The 16,518-nt window shown below is 46.4% G+C and overlaps 1 long non-coding RNA gene across 1 annotated transcript in view; it reads right to left on the bottom strand.

Moving 5' to 3' along the window:
• The window catches only part of LOC132215343 (uncharacterized), a 382,955-nt gene that overhangs the window by 304,026 nt on the left and 62,411 nt on the right, over positions 1-16,518 (bottom strand). Inside the window, exon 2 of the long non-coding RNA XR_009448504.1 lies at positions 10,905-11,151. This is a non-coding gene — a long non-coding RNA (uncharacterized LOC132215343). The remainder of the gene's footprint in view (positions 1-10,904; positions 11,152-16,518) is intronic.

Genomic DNA, 16,518 nt, shown 5'->3' with positions numbered 1-16,518 from the left:
AAAAATGGTAGTAAATCATCTAACTCTACAACTCAAAGAATTAGAAAGAGAGCAACAAGAAAACCCCAGAGTGAGCAGAAGGAAGGAGATAATAAAGATTAGAGCAGAAATAAATGACATAGAGACCAAAAAAACAATACAGAAAATCAATGAAACCAAGAGCTGGTTCTTTGAAAGGATAAACAAGATTGACAAACCTCTAGCCAGACTCACCAAGAAGCAGAGAGAGAGGACCCAAATAAATAAAATCAGAAACGATAGAGGCGAAATAACAACAGACCCCACAGAAATACAAATGATTGTTAAAAAATACTATGGACAGCTCTACTCCAACAAACTAGACAACCTGGAGGAAATGGACAAATTCCTAGAAAAATACAACATTCCAAAACTCAATCAGGAAGAATCTAAAAATCTCAACAGGCCAATAACTATGGAAGAAATTGAAGCAGTCATCAAAAAGCTTCCATCAAACAAAAGCCCAGGACCAGATGGCTTCACAGGGGAGTTTTACCAAACATTCAAGGAAGAACTAAAACCTATCCTCCTCAGACTACTACAAAAAATTCAAGAGGAAGGAACACTTCCAAGCTCATTCTATGAAGCCAGCATCACCCTAATACCAAAACCAGGTAAAGACAACACAATGAAAGAGAATTACAGGCCAATATCCCTCATGAACATAGATGCCAAAATCCTCAACAAAATCTTAGCAAATCGGATCCAGCAGTACATCAGAAAGATCATACACCATGACCAAGTAGGATTTATCCCAGGGATGCAAGGATGGTACAATATCTGCAAATCAATAAACGTGATACATCACATAAATTGAAAGAAAAAAACCACATGGTCATATCAATTGATGCAGAAAAAGCATTTGACAAAATTCAACACCCATTTTTGATAAAAACTCTCAGCAAGGTGGGAGTAGAAGGATCATACCTCAACATAATAAAAGCCATATATGACAGGCCCACAGCCAACATCATACTCAACGGACAAAAACTAACACCATTTCCCCTAAGAACAGGAACAAGACAGGGATGCCCCCTCTCACCACTCCTGTTCAACATAGTACTGGAAGTGTTAGCCATTGCAATTCGGCAAGAAGAAGAAATAAAAGGCATCCAAATTGGAAAAGAGGAAGTAAAACTGTCCTTATTTGCAGACGACATGATATTATACATACAAAACCCTAGAGATTCCATCAAAAAGCTACTAGACTTAATACATGAATTTGGCAATGTAGCAGGATACAAAATTAACCCCAAGAAATCTGAGGCATTTCTATACACCAATAGTGAACTTTCAGAAAGAGAGATTATAAAAACAATCCCGTTTACCATTGCACCGAAAAAATTAAGCTACCTAGGAATAAACTTAACTAAAGAGGTAAAAGACCTCTACTCAGAAAACTACAGGACGTTGAAAAAAGACATAGAGGAAGACATAAACAGATGGAAGAACATACCGTGTTCATGGATTGGTAGAATCAACATCATTAAAATGTCCATACTACCCAAAGCAATCTATAAATTCAACGCACTTCCCATTAAAATACCAACAGCATACTTCAGAGATCTAGAACGAACTTTCCAAAAATTCATCTGGAATAAAAGAAGACCCCGAATAGCTGCAGCAATCCTGAAAAAGAACAAAGTAGGTGGGATCTCAATACCAGATATCAAGTTGTATTACAAAGCCACTGTTCTCAAAACTGCCTGGTACTGGCACAAGAATAGGCATACAGATCAATGGAATAGAATAGAGAGCCCAGAAATCGGCCCGAACCAATATGCTCAATTAATATTTGACAAAGGAGGCAAGAACATACAATGGAGCCAAGATAGTCTCTTCAATAAATGGTGTTGGGAAAATTGGACAGATATATGCAAGAAAATGAAACTAGACCACCAACTTACACCATATACAAAAATAAACTCAAAATGGATAAAGGACTTAAATGTACGACAGGATACCATAAAAATTCTAGAAGAATCCAAAGGCAAGAAAATTTCAGACATATGCCGAAGCAATTTCTTCACTGATACAGCTCCTAGGGCACTTGAAACTAAAGAAAAAATGAACAAATGGGACTACATCAAAATAAAAAGCTTCTGTACAGCAAAAGAAACCATCAACAAAACAACGAGAAAACCCACTGTGTGGGAAAACATATTTGCCAATGACATATCTGATAAGGGCCTAATCTCCAAAATTTATAGGGAACTCATACAACTTAACAAAAGGAAGATAAACAATCCAATCAAAAAATGGGCAAAGGACCTAAATAGACACCTTTCAAAAGAGGACATTCAGAAAGCCAAGAGACATATGAAAACATGCTCAAAGTCACTAATCATCCGAGAGATGCAAATCAAAACAACAATGAGGTACCATCTCACACCTGTCAGACTGGCTATCATCAACAAATCAACAAACGACAAGTGCTGGAGAGGATGTGGAGAAAAAGGAACACTTGTGCACTGCTGGTGGGAATGCAGACTGGTGCAGCCACTATGGAAGACAGTATGGAGTTTCCTTAAAAAACTGAAAATGGAACTCCCATTTGACCCTGTGATCCCACTTCTAGGAATATATCCCAAGAAACCAGAAACACCAATCAGAAAGGATATATGCACCCCTATGTTCATAGCAGCACAATTCACCATAGCTAAGATCTGGAAACAGCCTAAGTGCCCATCAGTAGATGAATGGATTAGAAAACTGTGGTACATCTACACGATGGAATACTATGCTGCTGTAAAAAGGAAGGAACTCTTACCATTTGCAACGTCATGGATGGAACTGGAGAGCATTATGCTAAGTGAAATAAGCCAGTCAATAAAGGAAAAATACCACATGATCTCACTCATTCATGGACAATAGAGACCATTATAAACTTTTGAACAATAATAGATACAGAGGCAGAGCTGTCTCAAACAGATTGTCAAACTGTAGCGGGAAGGCCGGGGTGGGTTGGGGGGCAGGAGGTAGGGGGGTAAGAGATCAACTAAAGGACTTGTATGCATGCATATAAGCATAACCAATGGACATAAGACACTGGGGGATAGGGGAGGCTAGGGGACTGTCTAGGGCGGGGGGATAAAATGGATACATATGTAATACCCTTTGTAATACTTTAAGCAATTAAAAAAAAAAATGACATTAACCATCCAAATCCTGTGACGGAATGCCGCCTGTCCTCGGTGAAAGGGGGATCTGAGACGTCACCTAGCCCCGTGGTCGGCAAACCGTGGCTCGCGAGCCACATGTGGCTCTTTGGCCCCTTGAGTGTGGCTCCTCCACAAAATACCACGTGAGGGCGCGCACGTACAGTGCGATTGAAACTTCGTGGCCCATGCGCAGAAGTCGGTATTTTGTGGAAGAGCCGTTATTTTGTGGGAGAGCCACACTAAAGGGGCCAAAGAGCCGCGTGTGGCTCGCGAGCCGCGGTTTGCCGAGCCGCAGTTTGCTGACCACTGACCTAGCCCAATGCTTTGGATTTAGAAGTGGGAAAAGTGAAGCTCAACATGACCTAGTTGCCATCCAAGATCACCCAGCTAGTTTGCAGCAGAGCAGTCCTAGAGCTCGGGGTGAAGGGGGGTGGGGGGCGGGGGGACGGCTGCCTTTAGCCCCGGGCCCTTGCCTCCGTTTCCCATGGCACAGAACTCTGAATTTTGTGAGACCAAGCACACCAGACGGGGTAACCTGTAACTTATATTGAGCCAGATCTCAAGGCACATCTTTTGGGTAACTTAGGTACCTCGGGAAGCTGTGTTCGTAATATCAGATCACCAGGCACCACTGTGCATAATGAATAAGTAACTTACTAAGCAAAGTCACTGGGAAATAAACATCCATTGATCTTTTTCTCATCACAGTGATAACACACCAGGCTCCCAGGGAGAGAGCCTGGCAGTCCTCCAGGGAAAGAGAAGTCATTTTGAATTTCACCCGTATGAGAACAGAGACAGGGCCCAAATGATCTGCAGACGTCTCTCCCGGTTCTAAGGTTGTATAAATTGAATTTATATATTTCAAGGTTGAATCCTGGCAGCATTCCTGTGCTATAACCTTATAAAAATTTTACCTTCTATCTGTCTAGCTCTTCACTGGTTACAAAATGGGTTCACTTATATAAAGTCATTATCTTCTAATAACCCTTTGAGGTTAGAAAGGCAAGAATAATATTATTTGAACAATCCGGGAGGGAGAAAAGCATAAAGGTTAAGAATGACAAGTCAGAGAGACCTGGACCCCCGCCTCACCTCTGCTCCTCACTACCAGTGACCTGATTAACTTCCCTGAGCCGCGGGTTCTCCGTTAAAGTGTGCCTCGCTATAGCCAGATGTGATCAGAATCCTTCGTTAATGACGCACTCTAGGTTCCCTACGTCCCATGCCAGCGTGCTTTCTATCCCCGACCCTACCACTACATGGTCTTCCTCCGCCTGCCGCCTGCCCCCCGCCCCCTGTATTCACCACGGCTTTTATGTTCTGTATTCTGATGCTTTGACATCTGACCCTGGAGAGCTGCCCCTCCCAAGGCTAGCCAATTCCTAGAGATAATAAACAACTCATTAAAGGGTGTACAAACCATCCAACCCAGAGCCCATTCCTCCAACCACCTTCTTCACAGGACTCCCACACTCCAGACCACCAGCCTCCTGTCCTAATCAGCCCAGGGCCAGGAACCAGGAAACTAGGGACAGCTCCTCGGCCCCAGAGCTCACTGAAATTATTCCAGCTAGCCAACCCTAACCCTGCTCACCCTGCATCTCAGAAACCACAATAAAGGCTCTCACCACAGTTCCTTCCTTTTCCTCCGGCCCTGATGGACTCTGCTGCTTCCTCCTGTGCCCCTCTGCACCCGGGGGCATGACATACCGCCTCCTCCTGGGAACTGTAACACCCTTTTTTCAAGGGCAATCGTCTCTTGGTCTGTTGGCCTCACTATACCTCAAATTTTCTAACAATACACTATATTCTAGGGCCACCTCACCATCCTTTGTCCACCCCAGCACCAGCACAGGAGAGATCCCATAACAGATATTCAATAAGTGTTGTCACTTAATCTTATGTGTCAACTTGGCTGGACCACAGTGCCCAGGTATTTAGTCAAATATTATTCTGGATGTGTTTGTAAAAGTGTTTTAGGGTGAGAATGACATGAAAATCAATGAACTGAGTGAAAGCAGATTGCCCTCCATAATGTGGGTGGGCCTCATCCAATCAGTTGAAGGCCTTAGGTCAGTGGTTGGCAAACTGCGGCTCTTTGGCCCCTTGAGTGTGGCCACGAAGTTTCAATCACACTGTACGTGCGCGCCCGCAAGTGGTTATTTTGTGGAAGAGCCACACTGAAGGGGCCGCAGTTTGCCGACCACTGCCTTAGGTGAACGGAACAAGACTGACCTGCCCGGAGGAAGAAGAAATTTTGCCAGAAGACCAAACTGCAACTCTACCCAGGACTTCCTGCCACCCTACAGATGGTGGACTTGCAGCCTCCAAATCAGGTGAGCCACTTCAAAATAAATAAATAAACACACACACACACACACACACACACACACACACACACACCTGTTTATTGTTTCTCTGAAAAATGCTAATACAGTGACGGTGAAATTTTAAATTTATAAAAATCACATCTACTGTGAACAAGAATGCTCACAGCATCACTCTTCACAATAGGCAGAAACAACTCGAACGGCCATTCACGGTGGTTTGTACAAATAAATTATAGTACCGGTATAGTCACTGACATACTGTACGGTGAAGAAAATAAACGAACTACAGCTACACTCAACGTGGACAAGTCTTACGAGCATATTTCTGAGTGAGGCTAAACTCATCAGTGGTGCCAGAAGTCAGGACAGGGTCACTGTAGGAGGAGGAACAGGGTGGTGGGGACCCAGGGCACTCGTGGAGTGCTCCTGGCAATGTTCTGTTTCTCGACCTGGGGGGTTGGTGACATGGGTGAACCAATTAGTGACAAGTTCACTGGGCTGTATATGGATGGTCGGTGCCTTCCCCTGTATATATGTGACCTTCATAAAGGTTACAAAGATAGGAAAATAAGTACAAATTATTTTTATAGTAATTCATTATTCTAATTGCAACCCGCCGCCAAGATTGTCGTGGGTATTCAGATCCTGGAAACTCAGCAGTGCAACAGAGAAATGTTAAGTTTGAAACGGCCTTCTATTACTGAATGTGTTGTATGTTTTCAAACTGAATTTTGGAAAACATGCTATAGCATCAGTCTCACATCTCCAGAAACACTGATGAAGTTCAGGCTTTTGAGCCCGAAAACCGCCCCGGCAGGTACGTCAAGGGCTCTTTCATTTCCACGGGCGCAGAGTCCCACAGAGAGCCTGGCGAAATAACCCTCTCAGCAAAGAGGTTTTTTCAGAAGATGGAATTTCCCACTGTAATTATCTCCAGTGTCTCTGGGTGAGTTGAATAAATTAGACATGCACTCTGGACTGCACACCTCAAGAACTGCAAGTCATTCCCTGAACTTGAAAAAAATAAAAAAATTTAAAATGTCAAAGAAAAGCTAGAAAACTGTGGCGTTGCCGGACAATGACAGCAAACACTTAGCTGTGGGGCTTGAGGGCAGGGGAGGCGTGTGTGCTGTGTTTTCTGGTAACTGTGTGGGGCAGTGGTGTGGCTCAGGGGCCTTTGGGAACGTGGCACCGGCTGTCACTGGCGAAGGGGGAAGTACGAGCTGAGGATCGGCCGGTCTCCACAGCTCTTCCTTCAGGCCGTGCCGCCTGGGCTCTGCTTAGCACATACAACAGCCAACGCTGGCCAATGCCCTGGGATACAGTGCTTAACCTGCCTCGCACCCAACCCCCTCCAGCTGCCTCCCTGCTTCTCCTGCACACGCCCTGTGCTGGAGCCGGCCGCACTCTGGGAGTCACAGGAGCGTGCGAGGGCTGAACTCACACCTCGGGATGCCCCGCGCCGCACTCGGAGAACCAGAAGGATGTGACAAACTCCTGCTCACCCCTCAAGGCCCGGCTTTCCTTCCAAAGACTGTCCCGACTCCCCACCCCACCCAGTCCATGCGGGGCGCCCCCCGTGCAGGCCCTCCTCCTGGTGGCACTGACTGGATCCACGTGACCCGTCAGCCTCCCTGTTGCACACTGAGCACCTTGAAAGCAGAGACTGTGGCTTTCGGTTCCAGATTCCCAGCATCTCTTTCCCTCCGATCCTCTCCCTCCACCACCAGTCTCTCACCCTCCCCGCACCCTGCACCCCCGTCCTTCACACTCACCCGGTACCCCCCTCTCCTCCCTCTCTCCATCCCCCTTCCCTTCTGTGTCCTCCATGTCACTGATTTGAAAGAATACATGCACCCCTATATTCACTGCAGTGTTACTTACACTGCCAAGGCCTGGAAGCAGCCCCAAGTGCCCATCCGCAGACGAGTGGATAAAAAAGCTGTGGAACATTTACACTCGGAATACTTCTCGGCCATAAAAAAAAGAAGAAGAAAGAAATCTTACCTTTGCAACAGCATTGATGACCTGGAGAGTATTATGTTAAGTAAAATAAGACAGAGAAAGATAAATACCATATGACTTCACTTATATGTAGAATCTAATGACCAAAATTAACTAACAAACAAAATAGAAACAGACTCATAGATACAGAAAACAGGCTGACAGCTGTCAGGGGAGGGGAGTTGGAAGGCTGGGTGAAAAAGGTAAAGGGATTTTAACAAAAAAAGCACCTCCTAGACAACAGGATGGTGATTCAAAGAAGAGCTCCTCCTCTCATGCTCACATCCCTACGCGTCACCCAGGCAGAGTAACTGGGATTCAGTGGTTCCCATTTTTCAGTCAAGCACTCGTCCCAGACACAATGCTTTACTGCAGCCGGCCATGGCGTGCTCAGCTGCTGGGACCCTCCCACCCTACCAGGAGCCCTCTCCTCTGATTCTTTCCTGGACCGGTTTCCACCAGAAATCCCAAGTGCCTGGCCTAGGAGGTCCCTGAATGAATGAACCAGCCCTGGATTCCACCTGCCAACCCTGGCCAATCCAAGAGATAAAGCCCAAAACAATTAAAGAAGCTCCCTTCTGAACTCGTCTTGACTACACATCTGACCCAGGATCCGATCAAAGGGGACAAGATCATTAGGAACCAAATCCGAATAAATGGGGATGCTGACAGTAGATGTAAAATGCAACACAGAGCCCTTTTTCTGAGTATTACATCACTTCTCACATGGTGCCTTTGGAAATGGCCTCTGATGACAGAACAGGCATCCGACGCACCACATGAAACCGAATAAAACATCAGCACTGGGCAAGCGTGGTCCATCATGCATTTTTTAAAACCACAGTGTGCAGAGAACAGAGAATTGGCTGCAATCAGCCAGACACACACATAGGCTTTTTTTTTTCTTTAAGCTGGATGAAGCCTTCATCTTTCAACTCACCTCTGAGCTTTCAGATCCAAACGCCAGGCAGGAGCGCAGCTAAACCTGCAATGTGTGCTCCGACTCTAGTTCTTTCTGATGCGCCTGGTCGACTTGCCAGTTCTGATCTTGGATGCGTCAGAGTCAGTGCCACCCCTTGCCTCAGTTTCCACATTTGCACCGCGGGGACAATATGCACCACAGGTCTCAGGAGTCATGGGACACATTCAAGAACTATCCCATCAAGCACTGTATGCTCCTCAGCTCAAACACAGTCAGAGGATTCATGAACCTGCACAAGTCATCTAAGGTTAAGTCTCATTCTTCTCGTCTGTAAAATGGGAATGAGTGCTCCTACCTCCCATGGTGACTGAGGCGTAAATGAAAACAAGTCCGTGAACTGCCTCACCCAAGGCAGTGCCTGGATTTTACCAGATGTTTCAAAAATATTAGGTCTCTGTGTTTGGAAATCAAAATAGAGAGACCCAGAACTTCCCATTCCATTGCTGCATTTCCACACAAATGCACGCACTTAATGCCTTTAAGAGGCAGCCTCCACAGGTTGGAAAGCTGGGCATTCAGTATAGACCCTGCACCTGCGATTCCGCCTCCCATACCGTCCACGTGGTTTCTAAAACCAGACCTCAGATGCTGCGAGTCCCATTAGTCAAAGAAGTCGTGGGAGACGTTGACAGGAGGGTTATAGAGGAGCAAAGAAGCAACAGAAAACAGCAACAAGACAGACAACTGAATAAAAAGTGAATAAAATTATGTAAAGAAAAAAAAGCATTCAAGAAAACTAGGAGGGAGGAGGGATGTGGGGAGATAATTCTCATTGTTACTGCTTCCGTGAGTCAGCATTTTCTACCAACATGGCAGGTAACTGAGCTCCTCACCCCAGTTTGGTCGCACACTGGCCTGTCTTTACAGCACAGGTCAAACCATGAACGAATGGCAACAGATGATATCACAACAGATGATGATATCACAACAGGCCTTGGAAAGCTTGTCAGCACACACAGAAACCCATGGTGCTTGTTCCCAACAGAATGGTAGGGAGGTTCCGTGACACTATGTACACACTTACACTGAGGGTTGGAGAAAGAGATAAAGGGACCAGGGCGTGTTCCTGTCTTGATTTCGGTCCCCGAGAATCAGAGCCTGAGCTCTGGTTTGGCGGCAGGTATTTTATTGGGAAGATGACCCAAGAAAACCTGGTGAGGAGGTGGGAAGAGGGAGACAGGAAGGAAACGCTAATGTCAGGGTGCACCACTGAAGCCGCTGGAGGCCATGGGTGCTCGATTTCCCCCCTCGACCGAGAAACGTAGAGCACCTTCCAGAAATGCCCCTGAGAGATGAGAGTCTACAGGGTCTACCCACGAGCCCTCCTCGCACTGGTGAGGGCTGTCCCTGAGGGAGTTACTCTCCGAAGTTCCTGGGCTGGAGAAAGCCCCGGGCAGAAAGCCAACTCCGGTAAAACACTGCCAGTGGCAAGCAGGTCTGAGGGTTCCTGAACTGCTGTCGGGGCTGCAGCAAACACCAGAGGGGGCCTGGAGTGCAAACAGAGGAGAGCTGGGCGTTTGCTACAGCTCCAAAGGCAAACTGCAAATTAAATAACTTTAACCTTGACACCTTGTTTCCCTCCTCCTGTTACACGTTCCCCATCACTCTAGGTCCGCCAGTGTCAAACCCTGGCATGATGCTGCATATGACACTGTAGTTAGCTGTGCCCTCCACCCCCCACCCCCCCGCCCTATCTCCCAAGGCATCTGCCCAGTAAAGGAGTCATGTTGGACTCGGTCCTCAGGCCCCTCAGACCAGAACTCCGAGTGGGATGAACAGGAAGGACCGCAAATCCAGGCCATTCTCCCTCCAAACCTCCAAACTCTTCCCCCTCCCAATGACTCCTTCCCAGCATGCAAGCTCACCTCGCCGAAGGATGGACTTGCGGACTTGGCACTCCAGGTGGGGCAGATTTACAGGCCTGGCTCAGGGCACAGTGCCCTTTGCCACTGCAGGTGAGACAGGCTTCCGTCGTGACTGAGCAGTCAAAGCAACGGCAGACACGTACGCCTGCGCCCCACCTCGGCGCCTGCCACGCAGCAGGGAGGTTGCCGGCTGCTGAAGAGAGCCCGCCTTCACCTGCTGCAAAGAGCTGATCTTTTAAGCCAGTGGTTCTCAACCTCAGCTGCACATGAGAATCACCTGGGAATCTTTCTAAAATCCTGATTTCTGGGCCTCATCCTCCGGAAATTCTGTTTCTTTGTTATGGGGTGGGGCCACAACATTAGTAACAAAGAAACAGAATTTCCGGAGGATGAGGCCCAGAAATCAGGATTTTAAAAACATTCCCAGGTCATTCTAATGTGCAGCCAGGGTTGAGAACCACTGCCCTAGGAGTATCTGATACCCGCCAAAGTTGAAGAACCTGGGCCAGGGTGTCTCAAATTTAATGTGCATATGACTCACCTGGGGGCTTTTTCAGCTAAGGCTGGTTCAGCAGGCCTGCCGCAGGGGCTCGGTCTGCATTTCTCACGGGCTCCCAGGTGATGCCGGTACAGCTGGGCCCAGGCCGACGCTGAGGAGCCAGGGCCTACGACACAGAACGTAGGGCCTCGCGATGGCTGAGCCGGGTCTCCGCAGGAGCCGCTTTTCTACGTGCTCCTCTTCCTTGGTCTCTTGATGCCCCAGGGTGCATGCGGCGACCAGTGACTTTCTGAGCGCAGGGACAGAAAAAGAAAGTCTTGCTAGGTCACCGCCTTCTTTGGAAATTTAGTAACATTTTATTTAACCCAATGTATTCAAAATATCATTTTGACATGTAATCAATACAAAAGTTATTAATGAGGTTTGTTTACATCCTTTTTATTTCCTGGTATTAAGACTTAGAAATCCAGCCCTGACCGGTTTGGCTCAGTGGATAGAGCGTCAGCCTGCAGACTCAAGGGTCCCAGGTTCGATTCCAGTCAAGGGCATGTACCTTGGTTGCAGGCACATCTCCAGTGGAGAGTGTGCAGGAGGCAGCTAATTGATATTTCTCTCTCATCAATGTTTCTAACCCCCTATCCCTCTCCCTTCCTCTCTGTAAAAAATCAATAAAATATATTTTTAAAAAAAAAAAAGACTTAGAAATCCAGTGTGACTTTAACGGCCTATCACATTGCAAATAGCCACGTGTGGCTGGGGGCCACTCTACTGGATGACCGCCGCCCTCTTCTACTCTGGCTTATATCGCAACCTGGAAGTCCTTTTTTTAAAATATATTTTATTGATTTTTTTTTTGATTTTTTTTTTTACAGAGAGGAAGGGAGAGGGATAGAGAGTTAGAAACATCAATGAGAGAAAAACATTGATCAGCTGCCTCCTGCACCCTCCCTACTGGGTATGTACCTGCTGCAACCAAGGTACATGCCCGTGACCAGAATCGAACCTGGGACCCTTGAGTCCTCAGGCCAACACTCTATCCACTGAGCCAAACCGGTTAGGGCTCAACCTGGAAGTCCTTATCCTACAGTTGATAAGCTTCTTTCCAAGCATGCGCCTACTTCCTAAGCTAAACCTGGCATTAGAAGGCAGCACCCTCATCCAAAGAGAGGAAAAGTGCCAAGCACCACTGAAGCTTTTTTCCCCTCTAGCTCTCCAGTAGCCACCTGGGAAATCAGGGGTGATCAATTGTCCCAATTTGCTTGATCCTGGCCGTTTTATTACTAAAAGGCCCACATCCCAGGAAATGCCTCAGTCCCAGGTGAACCAGGAGCGTTGGTTTCCCTTGAATGTCTGCTCCTGCACAGATCTCTCCCTGATCCAATGAGGACCTTTTCCATGGGTGGGGGAGCTCCTGGGTTCAGCCCAGGGAAGAACTAAACATCTGCTAAGCATCTGCACACAGGACTCACAGCACAGTCAGGCTCCAGGGCCCCTCCAGGCCTCTGGGGCCCCAATATTATTAGTACAGCCTCTCTCACTCTCTCTGCTCTGGTTCTGATATTGACTCTGAACCCAAGTGTATCTCACTGGGTTTCATGGGAATTACAAGAATGTGAACGCACTTTGAAATCTGTAAGGAGTTAAGTAAATGTGTCTGCTGTTAGTATTTACTGAGCAAGTATTACCAGGTGTACCGGTTAATGATGCGGATTTTTTTCAATAGATGGAGTTACACATATGTTGATATACATGCGATTTGATATGTATGCTATTTTGTTGTATTGACAATAAGCTTCGAAACTTCATATGTCAAATTTTCTGAAGGTGTTAACATCATAGATATTTTTACGCTTAAAAATGTCGAATTTCGGCCCTAACTGGTTTGGCTCAGTGGATAGAGCATCGGCCTGCGGACTGAAGGGTCCCAGGTTCGATTCCGGTCAAGGGCATATACCTTGGTTGCAGGCACATCCCCAGTAGGGGGTGTGCAGGAGGCAGCTGATCGATGTTTCTCTCTCATCAATGTTTCTAGCTCTCTATCCCTCTCCCTTCCTCTCTGTAAAAAGTCAATAAAAATGTCGAATTTCATGCCCAAAAAAGAGCATTTGTGGGAAGTTTTAATTCATTACTTTATTTTGAAGAAAAACTTATTGTATACTTCGGGAAGCTTATGGTGAACATGCTCCATCTCAAGATACTTGGAAACGCTGGTTTAAACACTTTCAAAGTGATGATTTCGATGTGAAAGACAAGGAACATCCAGGTCAATTTGAACCACACTTTAATCATAAAACGACCAGAATGAGCCAGAAGACACGGCAAAGTAATTTTGCTTCATGATAACGCACCATCACACACTTCAAAACCAGTTAAAGACACGTTAAAAGATCTTGCCTGGGAAGTATGAACCCACGCGCGGTATTCACCAGACCTTGATCCTTCAGATTCCCACTTGTTCCGATCGATGGCACACGCACTTTCTGAGCAGCGCTTCAAAATGTACGAAGAAGTGGAAAATTGGGTCTCTGAATGGTTTGCCTCAAAACAAGAAAAGTTCTATTGGGACAGTATCCACAAATTACCTGAAAGATGGGGGAAATGTGTAGCTAGCGATGGACATTACTTTGAATGAAACACTTTTGATGTTTCTCTTGAAATTGCCGTGTTTTCTTTGATTACAAAATCCACCTTAACCGGTACACCTGGTATACGCCAACCCCTGGGCTAAGAGCTTTACGTTCATCATAGGATTTGATCCTTACACCACCCTGTGAGGCAGGGACTGTTACTGTCCCCATTTTACAGATGAGGAAACTAAAGTTCAGAGAGGTTCAGTCACTTGCCAATGGTCACACGGCGTATTAAGTCTCAGAGGTGTGATTTGAACCGAGAGCTCTGACTCCAAAGTCCACAAAAACAACAAAACAGAAGAGAAAGGCCTGAGAGAGGGAAGACACCTAAGTGGCAAGGCGAATCTCCACAGTTCGAGAAAAATGCTCTAAACGTGACACCCTTGGCAAAAAAAAAAAAAAAAGGCAACAAAAGTTTTCAGAAGCATTTGGGACTAGAGTATATACATACTACCATTGCTGTTTTGAAACAGGTTTGGAGAAAGAATTTAAGAAACCTGTGAGACCTACTCATCCCTCTACCCCCAGCTCTTAGAAGGCGCACTTGCTGGCCCTAGACAGTTTGGCTCAGTGGATAGAGCATCGGCCTGCGGACTGAAGGGTCCCAGGTTTGATTCCGGCCCAAGGGCATATGCCCAGGCTACGGGCTTGATCCCCAGTAGGGGGCGTGCAGGAGGCAGCCAATCAATGATTCTCTCTCATCATTGATGCTTCTATCTCTCTCTCCCTCTCCCTTTCTCTCTGAAATCAATAAAGATCTATTCAAAGAAGAAGGCGGTACACTTGCTGGTCCTTCTGCCTGGAACACTCTGGCCTCTGATTTTCAGGTAGATGGAGATCTCTTATCATCCAGGTCTCGGCTCAAACGCAATGTCCTCCTCAGGGGCTCCTTACTACCTTATCTAAACTTCCACTGCTCGCCTCACTGTACCCTACTACCCTGCTTCAAGCTGGTTGTAATGCTCATCCAGGATCTGCTGTTACCTACTTATGTATGTGTATGCTAATTTATCCTTTCCCCATAAACTCTTGGAGCAGGGACCTTGTCAGCCTTATTTATCCCCATGTCCTGGGGGGCGTAGCGCCGTGTCCAGCACAGGGCAGGCCCTCACACTTTTGTTGGTTGTTGAACAAACACAGTACCTGAAAAACTGTGGAATATATCGTCAATGGAGGGGGGAAATTTCTATGTGATTTTTTTTTAAGTGACCTGCGATCAATACACAAAATCAGGCCTGGTGACAATGAAGGAAAGCGACCAAGCCACAAGAGCTGGATTGAAACCTTCCCTTGCTGGGCTGAGTTCTCACTCTGCTTACAGACTGGAGTCTTTAGATTTCAATGACCAAAAGCGTCAGTAACTCAGTTCCTTGGCTCTGCAGAAGTCAAGACCCAAGTCGGCCAAAGTCCAAACCAAAGTTAGAAACACTGTCCCTGATCCGGGTGTGTTTTGAATCATTTCCACAGAAACCGGAAGAATTCCCAGCAGGGGCTTTCTAACTTCCAGCAATTATCTTAAGGTCTAGTTAGCATTTTAAATGTTACCTGTATAAATTAAAAACTGTTTACAGCTCACAACGTCATTTCTCGTGATGCATGACTTTGCCGCAGCTAGCCAAAACTCACTTTTTGGAAAATCCCATTCTAAATGTTACCCTCTAAATGTTCAGGCCTGGCAAAATCTCCCTCTCGGTTCAAATATCCAGCTTCTCCTTTTCTTCTTCTTCATGTTAGTAATCTCAGCTTCCTTCCCTGGAACAGGTCAAGTATTGTGGGTGTCAAAATTGGCAGGGAGGCTATGTGAAAACAGTTCTTTTGATTATGTAAGTTACTCAACACACTCTACTGCTGGTTTAAAGAAAGCAAATGGTCCTAACCAGTTTGGCTCAGTGGATAGAGCATCAGCCTGCGGACGGAAGGGTCCCAGGTACGATTCTGGTCAAGGGCATGTACCATGGTTGTGGGCACATCCCCAGTAGGGGGTGTGAAGGAGGCAGCTGATTGATGTTTCTCTCTCATCAATGTTTCTAACTCTCTATTCCTCTCCCTTCCTCTATGTAAAAAATCAATAAAATATTTTTTTTAAAAAAAAGGAAACAAATGGAAAAAAAAAGAAAGCAATTGAAGATTTCTGAGTATAATTCTGTATCTGTCAAGCCCCACTCGTCACCATCTATCTTGGGGTACATAACACTACTTTCCCAGGGACTGAAGGAAGTCATGATATTTGGAGGTCAACTCCACTCCTGGTCATTTTTTACCAAAACCAATAATTTAAAAATAGCTCCCTTTGATGCATACTTTCTCTATATCACTGGCATTCGGCTCACTGACTTCATTTTGTTCCAGAATACAGAGGCATTTTATGCTTCTCTGATCAAAGGCAGCTGGGCTGTGAAGTTACTTGAATGGAGATTCCAAGCTTTGCTCCACTTCTTAAAGCTCTAGGACCTTAAGTCCCTCAGCCTGTCTGCCTCAGCCTTCTCGGGCCCAACCCGGCACAGGGAACAACACAGTGTCGCTGCCCTCAGTCTAGCTGAACACTCAGACTGACTATGAGACAGCTGGAGGGTCAGTGACAAACCTCCACCTGGCATGGTGCCACAGTGACCTTCCTAAATTTCCTTCTTTTAACTCTAACGCATAGGTCAGCACGCGTTTTCTGTAAAGGGCCGTCTAGTGAATGTTTTCATTTTGCTGGCCATATGTTCTCTGTCTCTGCCCTAGTAGCATGAACATAGCCACAGACAATATGGAAACACGTGGGCAAGGCTGTGTTCCAGGAGGACTGCTCCGCTCCCCAGCCCCGTCTCCTACCAATCTGCCCCTCCTCCCCCCACCCCCCTCCCCTCCACCCCCCAGCCCCCTGCCCCACCTGCCTCAGCCATACAGGTCCTTCTGTCCATTTCTGAAACATTCCAAGCTTGTTCCCTTGGGGCCTTTCCCTTAGCTCTTTCCTTCTGTGGGCAGTTCTGTTCCCACATCAGCACATGCCTGGTTCCCTCTTGCCATCCATCTCTCAGGTT

Source organism: Myotis daubentonii, chromosome 14, assembly GCF_963259705.1.
Source record: "Myotis daubentonii chromosome 14, mMyoDau2.1, whole genome shotgun sequence".
NCBI classification, from domain to species: domain Eukaryota; kingdom Metazoa; phylum Chordata; class Mammalia; order Chiroptera; family Vespertilionidae; genus Myotis; species Myotis daubentonii.
Note: the sequence above shows the minus strand (reverse complement) of the source record. Positions and strands in the feature narration are given on the sequence as shown.